Raw genomic sequence first — 13546 nt, 5'->3', positions numbered from 1 at the left:
GCATCTCTCATGAGTTTTGGATCCATGGATACAGCTGTGTACTTGGCATGAACATGGGTCATTCAAAGGCACCCAAAACTCAACAGGTCTCAAAACAAACCAGTTTATGATCTTTACCACAGTTTCACTGTTTCAAGTCTAACCAAATGGTAACAGTATTTGTAAAAAACAAACAAAACAAAAAACAAAACTAGGAGCTTGGGTTAATCCTCACATCTCTGTTTCACTACAAAGTATTCCTTAATACATTTCATACTTTTTGTTTAGGGTAATTTCCTATATATCTTTATGTATATCCTCCAGAATTTTCTTTTCTCAGTTTTTGCTAGTTTTAAAATGTTTAGTTTGCTTAAAACATTCTTTTGTCATAACTTTTGAAAAGTATTTTTGCTTCATGTAATATTTAAGGTTGACCATTTTCTCTTAGTGCATTGATGTTATTTCACTATGCAGTTGACCCTTGAACAATGCAAGTTTGAACTACTAGGTCCACTTATGCCTGAATTTTTTAATGAATATAGCACAGTACCATAAATATGTTTTATCTTCTACCTTATACTCTTAATATTTTCTTTTCTCTGGCTTATCTTATTATAAAAATACAGTATATAATATATATTACATACAAAATATGTGTTAATAGTTTATGTTATTGGTAAATCTTCCAGTCAACATTAGGCTCCTAGTAGTTAAGTTCTGGGGAAGTCAAAACTTATACATGGATCAGCACCCTTAACTCCTGCATTGTTTAAGCATCAACTATATTCTGGCTTCCATTATTTCTAATGGGAAGTTCAGGAGTCACTCTAATATTAATTTCACTGAAGTTAATGGTCTTTCTTTCTGAGTGCTTTTAGCATTTTCTTTTAGTCTTAGATGTTCTATATTTTTATTTTTTGTGTCTGGGTATATATTTCTTTTTCTGTTTTTTAGCAGCAGACTTCTCAAATCTGTAGAATGTTGTATTTAATTAATTATGAAAAATTCTCATCCATTTTCTTGTTGAATATTGTATTCATTTTCTTCCTCATCTCTTTAAGAAGCCTCAGTTGGATGTACTTTAGATATTCTCTCTCTTCTCTTAAGGTCTCTACTCAATGTTTTCATATTTTTAAACTCTGTTTCTCTGCATTACTTTTTTGATAATTTCTTTACATCAATTTTTCAGAATACAAATTTCGTATAGCTTCTCTTAGTCCATTGCTAAAAACAATTAGATTTTTATATAAGTATATTATTAATTTCCAGGATTTTATATATATTTGTTTTATTCATATATGCCTGCCAATTTTTAACTCCTTGCCTCTTACTCATAATTTCAATTTCTTCTTGTTTTAAACCTATTTTAACATTATGTTTAATAATTTCAATATCTGAAATCTCTGTGTATCTCAGCCTTGGCTTTTTTCTTCCTTCATTCATGATAGCCTGTGTTTTGTTTGATTGCTGTTTTTGTTCCTTCCCTTTTGCCATTATTATCTTATTATCCTCAAGCTTTAGCTCTAGAAATTCCTGGAAGCTCCCATAGAAGGTGACAACCTTCAAAAAGATGTATTTACTTTGCTTTAAAAATATGTGAGAGCATTACCAACTTCTAATGATTTTAAACTAAATTCCCACATTGAGGCAGTATGACCTCATAGGTAGGATTCCCTAAGGGAACTTTTCTCCTTTTTAGTCAATTAATCCCACGTATCTTGTTTATCTCTCCCTATCTGAATATCGAACCTAATAATTAACACATATCCTGGGTGATGTGCATTTTATTAAATACATTTGTTTTAAACTGTCAGAGTCATGAAGATTTAGTCAGGCTCCAAGTGTTATATCTGAAATAATTAATTGAGTGCACAGGGTGACTAAGAATGTAAACAGCATCCTCAAGCCCTTCTTTTAATTGAAAAAAATATATATATAGAATGCTGAGTCCTGTCTCCTGGTGTTTATAGTTAATTTCAGTTAAATAATTTGGTGTGAGACCAATAATCTCACCATATGCAAACAAAAGCATAAAGACAAATAAAATTAAAGCACACAAAAAAGTCAATTTCAAATCATTGGCAGAGTGCTATTTGTTAAATTTAGCATGCAAATAATTTGTATAAAAAGGATTTTTTACCAAAATTCCACTGGAGACATTAGAGCAATTCCCTGTAGTACCCAAACTCCTGTTTCAGTGAACATTATAAAATACTTTTTAGAGTGTTTTCTGGATCTGCTAAACTTATACACCCACAATACCAAATGTAAGAATTCTTAGTGTAGACACACAGGGAGGTTATTTCTCTGCATTCTAAGTCTGATTTTGATATTCTGATATACGAAGTGCTAACAAAGTACACCATTTTAGAAAATATTTCTAAAGGCCACCTTGTATTTAACTGAATTAATGCTGTGGTTACTAACTAACTAAACAACCTCTTTACCTCTCTTCACAAGTAAAACATATAATCCTATATTTGCAAAAGTTCAGCATAGGACCAATATAAAAACAAAATAGCAAATGAACACAGAAATGTACATTCTTGTCTTTTAAGCTGCTATAAATTACTTTCTTATGTTAGATTAAAAGCCTCATTTTCATAGATTGCTGTTTACTTGTTTATGTTAGCATAAGAAAATTTCTGCATAGTGGTTAGTAGAGCTTTTTATTAATAATATTTAGAGTATTTTGCTATTTAATTAATTCTACTTGATTCAGAATGCAAAGAAAACTGAGAAAATTTCAATGATAGAAACAAAAATGGCCTAAAATACCAATATCCAAGAATAATCTCTTTGGAGTGGGTTATTCTAAATTTTTTCTGTAATATATATAAATTATCTAAAATACGTAATACATATAAATGTACAGAACCACCTATAACTCACAAATTCCATAACTCAGATAATACATAATTTGTAATTTGTTTTTAAAATATACATATATATATACATATATATATATACACATACATACTGGATATACAGTTCATGCAACTGTTCTCTTAATACTTTGATAAGCCATAGCAAATACATACATATGATCCTTTAGTTTTGTAGGTTTTAAACTACATAACTGATCATAGTATCATCTTACCTAGTCTAAATAACTTCCACAGTTTACAGTCTCCTTATTACTATAATTCAAATATTCCAAAGACACTGTATGCTGGAAAGAGAATTTCATCTTATTTTTATACTTTAAACTTGGGTGCTGATAAATGTCCAATTCACATGCATAAGCCTTGAGAGACTAAACAATGTCAAAGTATTATAATTTCCAATCACAGTTACCACTTTTATATAACTTTATATTTTATAGAAAAAATACAACCTCTATTAACATTTCTGAGGTAGATATTAGTAGCAAAATTGTGTGGATTTAGGATAGAAGCAGACCTGGTTAAAATCAGTACTGCAATTTTCAAGTTGTGCCCTCTCTGCTAAGTTCATCAATATCATAGATCCTTAGCTTTCCCTTCTTTAAAATCAGATAATATTATCCATCCCCTGTATTCCTTAGGGTGAGTTAAATAAAAACTGCATATGTTACTTACTACATTCTAGTGTAATGCTAAGCAAGTACTCAGTAACTGTCATTTGTTCCATGTACCTTTTTTTTCAAATGAGGAAATGGAAGCATGGAGAGATAAAAATCACATATCCAAACTTACTCAGTGGTGTTAAAAGCAGAATTAGACCTTGAATCTCAGTCTTCCACACTCAGTACTATTTTCAACTCTTGCCCTTCTAATGTTGAGTACTCTGCTGACAAGGGATATAAAAGAAAAATGACAGATCTAATTGTGTCCCTCAACTCAGAAATATAGAATGAGAGGACAGTTGGATATTTTTCCTATGCCTTATACTATGTCCAGTATAAGGGAAGTGGCTAGAATCTTCAATGTGTAAGTTGTTCACCAAAATAAGAAGGGATTAACAGAAATTTAAAAACAAACAAAAAACAAGAAATGAAATTATTCTCCTTGACTGCTGGTTCCAAACACATTGCTCTTAAAAAAAATTAGCAAGCGTAAGAAAGTTTTTTAACTATGCCACTCTACCTAATACCCAACCAATTCTGTACAACCTTATTTATGATAACATCTATTTTTGTACAAATTCTAGATTTGGCATATTTTGCTATGCATTATTATAGCTTAGAATTTGTTTGCTATATTACTGTAACTACGTTAGTGTATAGGTTCAACATAAATTTAATATGAGCTAATTATATGTGAAATATAAGCAATTTTAATGCTCTGATTAAATGAGTTAATGTAGTCTTGACTAAATTTGACAATGGACCATCTCTTTAAACAGGTGTTAACTGGCCTTATTCTATCATTTTTTAAAGATTTTATTTATTTATTTGAGGGGGAGACAGAGAGAGAGACAGATCGAGATTGAAAGAATGAGTGGGGGGAAGGGCAGAGAGAGAAGCAGACTCCCTGTGAAACAGGGAGTCGGAGGTGGGACTTGATCCCAGAACCCTGGGCTCATGACCTGGGCCAAAGGCAGGTATTTAACCAACTGAGCCACCCAGGTGCCCCTGGCCTTATCATTTAAAAAGCAGAAATAATAAATAAATAAATAAATAAATAAATAAATAAATAAATAAAAAGCAGAAATAACTTTAAAATTAGATTAAAAATATGGACCTGAGAAAATTCATATTTTTGCTAAGACTGAAGTTAAAAGTAGAATAAACTCCAAGTAAATAAAGTTTTCTAAATCCATCCATCAGCATGTCTGAGATCTAAAAATCCATCTACAATATCTAAATAAGTATATACACCCCTCAGAAGATATATTAGCTACCCTAAATGCTTATGTTGGATGAAATACAAAGCTCAGCTGTTTTGTTTTTAACTGAAAAATCACAATATCATGCAAATGATTTGGGACCACCCAATAACTTTATATCCATTCTTTATTAAATGCAGAAAGAGCAGAAAGCTCAGAGAGATTGAAAGCTCAACGTGGCAAAGCAAGGTAATGTGTAGTAACACTTATGGAATCATCACTAGTCAGGGTCTGGTCCTCAATGTTTCTAAGCTTGACACTTGATTTGAATCTGGTCTGAGGAGACTGAATTACACTAATTGACTAGATAAACATTATAAAGCAAATTCCTATTCATTGCTTAACTGTGAAAGGTATACCTTCACCCAGGAGATTCATGTTCTACCAACCCATAACCCTTTATGTTATCCCGGTCACAGGGAAACAAATTCATAATCAGAATCTGTCAATTGTGTTTGAACATAGCATCCAAGTAAAGGGATATATACTGCTGTGAGCAGAAGGTCTTAAACGGTGCTAGTTTAGGGGTGGGTCAGTCTTTAGATTTACTTGGGGAGATAACAAGTCTACCTCATTCTGAAATTTAGGGATCATAAAGTACATACAGCTTTTACAAAAATAAATATACCCTAATCAGCATGGGAAGTTTGAAAACATTCCTTAGGTGGTCCTGATACAGAGTTTGACAACTACCAGTTTTTGAGAGACATTTCTTCCAGGCCCTGAGAAAGCCTGATGAACTATCCATACTGTGTTGGAGAACATTCTGTCCTAGAAAAGTCATATTCATGTCTGCCAGCTAGTCAGGTACTAAACTTATGTAGGCAGCATTAAACAAACCCGATAAACCTATTTCACTTATTTAGGTACTGTGTTAGTCCTTTTTATTCATTATCTCTTATCATCATTTTATAGATGAGGTATTTGGAATGAAATATATTCAATAACTTGGTCACTGTCACATAGGTAATAAGTACCATAACTAGGATTCAGACATTTATCTGCTTACAATGCAAATCCTTACAATCCACTTGCCCTCACTAGAGATAGTATTGGTAAAATAAGTTATCTGATATTTCAGAGCACTGTTTTGCACTTGACAAATACATGCTTTCTAAGTATATACCTATATACAGACATGATGGGGTGTATTTTTTGTACAACAGTATAACTGATCATATTTTTGATCATATTTTAACACTGATGATAAACTTTAGTTGGATCCCAGTGATTCCTAAATTCCCATTACATTAAAAGCAGTTTTGGATGGATTACTCTACTTAAAAGCAGAAATGAAAACATACCCAACTAGGATTAAACATCGGTAAAAAGACAGGAGTAATAATCTAGCAACTAAACAGAATTGGGGTAGTCTTGAAGAAGAAATCACTAGACACTTCAGAGTACATTTTCAGCCTTAATCTTACAAATACAAAAACTTGTTCTTCTAAGTGAAGAGCATTCCTAATTGTCACTTCCTGGTAGAAGAGAAACAGCAATGTAGAATCTAGTTCTTTTGCAACATTCTGAACAACTTCAAAAGATGATCTTGACAGGCATTTTTTTTCCCCCTGAATTAACAATACACATTGTTAATCTCCTGAAAGCTGCTCTTATTTACACAGTCCAATTCTCTATCTTGTGAAATGATAGATACAGTAATGTCATTGGGGAGTAAGTTGGAAGTGAATGGGTATCCTGAGAACCAGAAGAAGGAAGTTTTATGCCACTTTCAAATAAACTTTTGATCTCAAATCTCTAAATGGACAATTTAAAAACTTCTGTACTTTCAGTGGGTTATGTGAACTTATATTAGAAAGGCTGCATTATGGGGCGCCTGGGTGGCTCAGTTGGTTAAGCGACTGCCTTCGGCTCAGGTCATGATCCTGGAGTCCCTGGATCGAGTCCCGCATTGGGCTCCCTGCTCAGCAGGGAGACTGCTTCTCCCTCTGACCCTCCTCCCTCTCATGCTCTCTGTCTCTCATTCTCTCTCTCTCAAATAAATAAATAAAATCTTTAAAAAAAAAAAAGAAAGGCTGCATTATGACTTGTAATAAAATCCAGTGTTAGAAGTACCCTGACAGTATCAGAATGCTCATTGGAAGGGATACTGACGTTCGCGAGAAGGTAAAGTACAGAGCATTTTCTCTTCAGGGCTTCAGTCTCGATTGCCTCTGACAACCCTCGCCATGACCGGATACATTCTTTCTTATGGCATTTGAAAGCAGCACAATATCAATTTCACATTATTTAAATGAGAACCCTGTTATATTGCGTTTGTGCTTATGCTGTAAAATCCAGATTCATGAGGGCTCAAGGAGAATCAGGCTATGAATGTGTTATAAGTGAGATTGCTAAAGGCCGTAAAACTAAGAAAGTCATGTTATGACAAATTGTGATTCCCATTACAAATACAAATCTGAAAAATATATGGTATTTTGTAAGAGATTATAATGAATAAGTATAAGAAATTTATATCCACTTAGATTTTTTAGCATTTGAGAAAATAAAAACATTATTTCAAAATCTTCTCCTAGGAATGATTGCTAAATATCAGAATGCTTGTAATGATTTATAATTGAGATATGTGCAGGTTTCACAATGAAACTTGTATGGGCTTTACTGACATTCCTAAGTAATTGATCTATGCTAAAATAGATCTTTTTCAGATAGATGATAGCAGCCTCAAGATATAGCTTTCTGAATTCATACAGACATAAAGGTCTCAGTCCTTAAATCTATTTCCAACAATTAAGATGCTAACTCTTTTTGCTAAATTTTTACATTTACCTTATTTCCTCTGCCAGAACCATATTGTTATCTGAATAACTTTTTTGACATTTCTACTAAACAGAAAATCTTGATTATTGATCACGGTTTTATGTTTTGTCTTGTAGTTTAGTTTAGTTTTTTTTTTTTTTTCAAATTTTATTTAAATTCCAGTTAACATACAGTTTAATATTGGTTTCAGGTATAGAATTTAGTGATTTATCACTTACATACAACACCCAGTGCTCATCACAATGAGTGCCCTCCTTAATACCCATTACCCATGTAATTCCCTGCCTACCTCTCCTCCAGCAACCCTCAGTTTGTTCTCCATAGTTAAGAGTCTATTTTATGGTTTGCCTCTCCCCCGCCCAAGTTCATCTGTTACATTTCTTAAATTCCACATATAAGTGAAATCACATGGTGTTTGTCTCTTTCTGACTGACTTATTTCTCATAGCATCATACCCTCTAGCTCCATCCATGTCATTGCAAATGGCAAGATTTCATTCTTTTTTATGACCAAGTAATGTTCCATTGCAAATATATACCACATCTTCTTTATCCATTCATCAGTTGATGGACATTTGGATTTTTGGTGTTTGGTGATTTGGTGATAATGTTGCTATAAACATTGGGGTGCATGTATCCTTTCCAATCAGTATTTTTGTATCCTTTGGGTAAATACCTAGTAGTGCAATTTCTATGTTGTAGGGTAGTTCTATTTTTAACTTTTTGAGGAACTGTTTTCCAGAGTGACTGTACCAGTTTGCATTCCCACCAACAGTACATGAGGGTTCCCCTTTCCCTGCATCCTCCCCAACACCTGTTGTTTCCTGTGTTGTTAATTTCAGCCATTCTGACAGGTGTGAGGTGGTATCTCATTATAGTTGTCATTTGTATTTCCCTGATAAGTGATGTTAAGCATCTTTGCATGTGTCCGTTAGCCATCTGTATGTCTTCTTTGGAAAAACGTCTCTTCGTGTCTTGTGCTCATTCTTAACTGGATTATTTGTTTTTTTGGGTGTTGAGTTTGATAAGTTCTATGCATATTTTGGAAACCCTTTATCAGGTAAGTCATTTGCAAATGTCTTCTCCCATTGCCTTTTAGTTTTGTTGATTGTTTCCTTCACTGTGTAGAAGCTTTTTATCTTGATGAAGTCCCAATAGTTCATTTTTGCTTTTGCTTCCCTTGCTTCAGGAGACCTATCTTGTAAGAAGTTGCTATGGCTGATGTCAAAGAGGTTACTGTCCTTGATGGTTTCCTGTCTCACATTTAGGTCTTTTACCCATCTCGAATTTAACTTTGTGTATAAGAAAGTGGTCCAGTTTCATTTTTCTGCATATTGCTGTCCAGTTTTTCCAACACCGCTTGTTGAAGAGACTTTTTTCCATCAGATACTCTTTCCTGCTTTGTTGATTAGTTGACCATAGAGCTGTGAGTTCTCTAGTCTGTTCCGTTGATCTATGTGTCTGTTTTTGTGCTCGTACCATACTGTCTTGATCACTACAGCTTTGTAAAATAGTTTGAAGTCCAGAATAGTTTAAAGTGATGCCTCCAGTTTGCTTTTCTTTTTCAAGATTGCTTTAGCTATTTGGGGTCTTTTGTGGTTCCATACAAATTTTAGAATTCTTTGTTCTAGCTCTGTGAAAAATAATATTGGTATCTTGTTAGAGACTGCATTAAATGTGTAGTTTGCTTTGGGTAGTACATTTTGTTGTTTTAGATACACCAAACAGTAGAATGCCTTTTTTTTTTTGGCCAATATGTTTTAAATATATTGCAATGACTTTAAATACTAATATGTATTTTATTTCTCTATGTGTTTTGTATGTCTGAATCTGTGTATAATTAATGACATAAGTGATAATTACTAAAACTGCACTTGTTTTATTAGAATTGGTTATGAATGGGCTTTGTGATACTTTAAATATTTGACTAATATTGTGTGCATATGACAAGTGCTGAAAAAGTTAACATATTTCAGCAAAATATTAAACATTATAATTATATTCCCCATTAAAAATATTTCAAACCAACATTCAGAATCAATTTCCACTAAAAATGCTTATTGGTTTCACATGCTTGGCATAGTACATGCTTACCTTAGGAAGTACCTAGTTTACTAATAGTGTTTGAATTTTTAACTCCCCCATTGTGAAACTGTGTGAATGCTAACTAAAAATAAATGGATGGTTCTGGTTTGTCAAAATTGTGTAATTATTGTAACAGTCACGTATGTGGTCTTTCACTCTGTACTTCCTGTGCTTTCCTCCAATACCTTTCCTGTGGATGGTTGCTATAAGTAAGCCTCTCACCCACAGTTACAACTATTGTCTTCTGCTCCAATTCCTTCAATCTCATCACCTGATAAATTCTCCTCCATCAAGGTGATCTAAGTCACTTTTTTGTTTGTTTTGTCTTCCAGCCCACTTCTTTCAAACTCAGGGATTTCACAACCATTGTTTCCTCTGTCTAGACTCCTTCTCCAGTCTTCCTTTGGCTCTTTTTCTGCTCTGCCAGTGGGTGTTTGGTTAAACGTCACTTTCTCAGAGAAACTTCCCAGGGTTCTCAATCTGAATCAAATTTCTCCTGCTATTCCCCCTCAATTAAACAGCTATTTTCCTTTATATCACTTAAACTATTTATAATTGTATATTTATTCAACTATTCAGTTAGAATCGATTTTTATATGTTCTTTTTTAAAATTTTATTTTATTTTATTATGTTATGTTAATCACCATACAATACATCATTAGTTTTTGATGTAGTGATCCATGATTCATTGCTTTCGTATAACACCCAGTGTTCCATGCGGTACGTGCCCTCCTTAATACCCATCACCAGGCTAACCCATCCCCCCACCCCCTGCCCCCTAAAACCCTGTTTGTTTTTTGGAGTCCATAGGCTCTCATGGTTCAACTCCCCCCCTGATTTCCCTCCCTTCATTTTTCCCTTCCTTCTCCTAATGTCCTCCATGCTATTCCTTATGTTCAACAAATAAGTGAAACCATATGATAACTGACTTTTTCTGCTTGACTTTTTTCACTTAGCATAATCTCCTCCAGTCCCATCCATGTTGATGTAAAAGTTAGGTGTTCATCCTTTCTGATGGCTGAGTAATATTCCATTGTATATATGGACCACATCTTTATCCATTCATCTGTTGAAGGGCATCTTGGCTCTTTCCACAGTTTGGCTATTGCGGACATTGCTGCTATGAACATTGGGGTACATATGGCCCTTCTTTTCACTACATCTGTGTCTTTGGGGTAAATACCCAGGAGTGCAATTGCTGGGTCATAGGGTAGCTCTATTTTTAATTTTTTGAGGAACCTCCACACTGTTTTCCAAAGTGGCTGTACCAACTTGCATTCCCACCAACAGTGTAAGAGGGTTCCCCCTTCTCTACAACTTCTCCAACATTTGTTGTGTCTTGCCTTGGCAATTTTTACCATTCTAACTGGTGTAAGGTGGTAGCTCAATGTGGTTTTGATTTGAATTTCCCTGATGGCTAATGATGAACATTTTTTCATGTGTCTGTTAGCCATTTGTATGTCTTCTTTGGAGAAGTGTCTGTTCATGCCTCCTGCCCATTTTTTGACTTATTTGTTTTTTTGGTGTTGAGTTTGAGAAGTTCCTTATAGATCTTGGATATCAGCCCTTTGTAGTGTCATTTGTAAATATCTTCTCCCATTTTGTGGGTTGCCTCTTTGTTTTGTTGACTATTTCCTTTGTTGTGCAGAAGCTTTTTATCTTGATGAAGTCCCAAAAGTTCATTTTTGCTTTTGTTTCACTTGCCTTTGGAGATGTATCTTGAAAGAAGTTGCTGTGGCCAATGACGAAGAGGTTACTGCTTATGTTCTCCTCTAGGATTTTGATGGATTCCTGTCTCACATTGCGGCCTTTTATCCATTTTGTATTTATCTTTCTGTATGGTGTTAGAGAATGGTTGAATTTCATTCTTCTGTATATAGCTGTCCAATTTTCCCAGCACCATTTATTGAAGACTGTCTTTTTTCTATTTCATATTTTTTCCTGCTTTGTCAAAGATTATTTGACGATAGAGTTGAGGGTCCATATCTGGGTTCTCCATTCTGTTCCATTGGTCTATATGTCTGTTTTTGTGCCAGTACCATGCTGTCTTGGTGATCACAGTTTTGTAATATAGCTTGAAATCAGGCAACGTGATGCCCCCAGCTTTGTTTTTCTTTTTCAACATTTCTTTGGCGATTCGGGGACTTTTCTGATTCCATACAAATTTTAGGATTGTTTCTTCCAGCACTTTGAAAAATGTCATTGGAATTTTGATCGGGATGGTGTTGAAGGTATAGATTGCTCTGGGTAGCATAGACATTTTAACAATGTTTATTCTTCTGGTTCATGAGCATGGAATGTTTTTCCATCTTTTTGTGTCTTTTTCAATTTCTTTCATGAATGTTCTGTGGTTCCTAGAGTATAGATCCTTTACCTCTTTGGTTAGGTTTATTCCGAGGTATCTTATGGAATTGGTTTATTTTCACTAAAAAACAAAATCCAATGAAACAGAAAAAAGTCCACATGGACAAGTTCCATGGTTTTTGGCTTTGCCATTACACCCAATAGTCAGTCCAGGGACAATAATTTGAATGAAAGAATGAAATCGTGTTGATGTGAACATTACCTTGCTGGCAAAACAATGCCCTGTGAAATACCTAGAAAAATTGCTTTATGATCCCTAATGAGGATGAGTTTAGTAGAGATTTAGATTCTAGACAGTTATTTAAATCCCACTTATAGTACTTACTAGCTATATAAGTAAACAAGTTATTGAACATATTTATTCTAATTCCCTCATCTATAAATGGAAAAGATCTAATACAGTGCCTGAAATGTAATATGTACTCAATAATCAGCAACTATCACTGTTGTAGAAATGTATTACAATAGAACCATACAATAAGATCTGTCTTTTTTCTTAGATTTCACATTAACATGTGAAACTCAAACTGCTTTCTATTCTAAAACTGATCACTACTGCTTCAAGCAAGTCATTTAGTGATTTTTATCTTATAATTTCTATTCCAGAATTGTGATTTTAACTACAATTTAATATTCTGATGGGATTATGTGGCACTCTGTTTTGCAGATAGGTTTATAGATCAGGTTTTGTAGAATCTGCAAAAGCTATTAGAAAAATTATATTTTAAAAAAAACCCTATCTTTCACAATCACCACCATTTTGTTATTGTGTGAGCTTTTAGTATGTATGTGTATGTGAATGACTTGGTGTACAGACTGTTGAAACTGATACTTTGTTTACTAATGTGGCAAATATTCTGGAATTTTTATATTTCTTTTTGTTGGGATTAAGCTAAAGCTGATAAGCTGATTTAAACATTTTTAACAAAGTTTTGGGCAAATTTCATCTTCTTAATCAATGACATGGGATAATTAAAATGGTAAGTAAAATAACATTTTTGGTTCAGTGAATTTGTTTTAACATATGCTCCTATAGTTGTTTTGTGAATAATTTGCTACAGTTTCAGAAATTCCATATCAGACATATAATTTTTATTCTATTACCCAATTAAAATTCTTATTTCTGTTGTAAACATGATCCCACATAGATGTAAAGCAGACAGTAACATGTACAAATAATTAAAGTAAGATATGTGAAGGTATTAAGTCCTCTCCTACCCAGGTGAATACATTTTAAAAGGAAAAAAATAATTTAAATCTAAAAACTGTTGAGAGGAATCTGTGGGAAAATTTTTTCATAAAAACTATCTGGTTTACCTTATTCTTTTTTGTCCCTTCACCAGCTCTTCAAGATAAAAATGGGTTACTAATTAGGTCTTGCACTTCTGAAAGATTTCTCAGATCACTACTTTATTTTATATAAAATTTACATTACAACACTTTTGTTGAACTTTAACCTAAAATTCATAGGTGATCATGTTTGAGGATTTGTGCTTTCCTTCAGAAAAAAAAAATTAAAAGTGTAAAA

Source organism: Mirounga angustirostris, unplaced genomic scaffold (genome assembly GCF_029215605.1).
Source record: "Mirounga angustirostris isolate CCGP_5_RB_7025 unplaced genomic scaffold, mMirAng1.0.hap1 SCAF_2, whole genome shotgun sequence".
In the NCBI taxonomy this organism is placed as follows: domain Eukaryota; kingdom Metazoa; phylum Chordata; class Mammalia; order Carnivora; family Phocidae; genus Mirounga; species Mirounga angustirostris.
This window is presented reverse-complemented; position numbering follows the sequence as displayed.